This window comes from Colobus angolensis, unplaced genomic scaffold (assembly GCF_000951035.1).
Source record: "Colobus angolensis palliatus isolate OR3802 unplaced genomic scaffold, Cang.pa_1.0 Scaffold116, whole genome shotgun sequence".
Lineage (NCBI taxonomy): Eukaryota > Metazoa > Chordata > Mammalia > Primates > Cercopithecidae > Colobus > Colobus angolensis.
The window spans coordinates 6,006,941-6,008,399 of NW_012112697.1; the positions used below are offsets into that span (position 1 = coordinate 6,006,941).

Sequence of the window (1,459 nt, forward strand, 5' to 3'; positions counted from 1 at the left end):
TTGCATGTGTGAGTTCAATTACTGAACTAAAGCCTGTTTGCATGTGTGAGTTCAATTACTGAACTAAAGCCTGTTTGCATGTGTGAGTTCAATTATTGCCACAAGAACCCGGTGCAGTAGCAGGTGGGACGCCCATCGTGGAGATAAGGAAATGAGCTCAGTGTGTCTAAGGGGCTTGTCCAAGGTCACTCAGCCAGGGCATGGAGCATCCCAGCTAATCCAAGGTCTCTGCCTTCCCATTCCCAATGCTTTAGTTCACATCCTGACCTTTCTCAGTGCACTTTCCACAGCTCTGCTGTGCCGGGTAATAAAAGACCCACTTCCTCCTCTTGGGCTTCCATGGCAAACATGGCCAGTTGACCCACATGGTATGATGCCAGGCACTTGGGACAGGTGGGAGAAAAATATATTTTGGGGATTGGGGGAGCAACTTTTTAAGGACCCCATGACCCTGGCTCACTGCAAGAAGAGTCCCAGGCCGGGCGCGGTGGCTCACGCCTGTAATCCCAGAACTTTGGGAGGCCAAGGCAAGCAGATCACTTGAGGTCAGGAGCTTGAGACCAGCTTGGCCAACACGGTGAAACCCTGTCTCTACTAAAAATACAAAAATTAGCTGGATGGGGTGGTGTAGCTGTAGTCCCAGCTACTCGGGAGGCTGAGGCAGGAGAATTGCTTGAATCTGGGAGGCGGAGGTTGCAGTGAACCAAGATGGCACCACTGTACTCCATCCTGGGCGACAGAGCGAGACTCTGTCCCACCCCCAACCCCTCAAAAAAAAAGTCCCAGGAGAGCAAGGTTCATGAGCCAGAAGAGACGCTGAGTGGATAAAAGATTAATGAGACACTGGAAGGCCTAGGCTAGAACCTACACGCTGTGTGACCCTGAGGATGGCACTCCCACTCCTGAAACTCAGTATCCAATGGTGTAGAGCTAGGATGACCCCTCTGCTGGGCCCCTAGCCAGGGCATCGCAACTTGGTTTCCATGGTACTTCCTCCTGGGCCCAGACTTTTTACTGCAGCCTGCTTGGTGGCTGGGGTGGGTTTGGAGAATGGGCAGCCTTGTTCTTGCAAGGCAACTTTCCCCAGGTGAGGCTATTACAGGGTTTACATCCACCACCCAGACTGTAGGATTCACATTTTGCTATATTTTCTTTATCACCTGTGTCTCTGTCTATTGCACCCCTCTCCAGCTCATGCATAGCTGATACCTCTTTGCCCAGTCTGCACTTGAAGCTTATAGCGGTTAAGTCATTTTGTCTCTTCCTGAAGCAGCTCCTTTCTTTCAAGCCTTGAAATCTTGTTGATGGTCTCCAAAAACAAAACAAAACAAAACAAGGCCGGGCGCAGTGGCTCAAGCCTATAATCCCTGCACTTTGGGAGGCCGAGACGGGCGGATCACGAGGTCAGGAGATCCAGACCATCCTGGCTAATACGGTGAAACCCCATCTCTACAAAAAA

General features: G+C 51.0%; 1 long non-coding RNA gene across 1 annotated transcript in view; it reads left to right on the forward strand.

Annotated features, from left to right (window-relative positions):
- Positions 1 to 1,459, forward strand: part of LOC105526319 — a 19,293-nt gene that overhangs the window by 1,008 nt on the left and 16,826 nt on the right. The gene's annotated exons all lie outside the window — the stretch shown is intronic.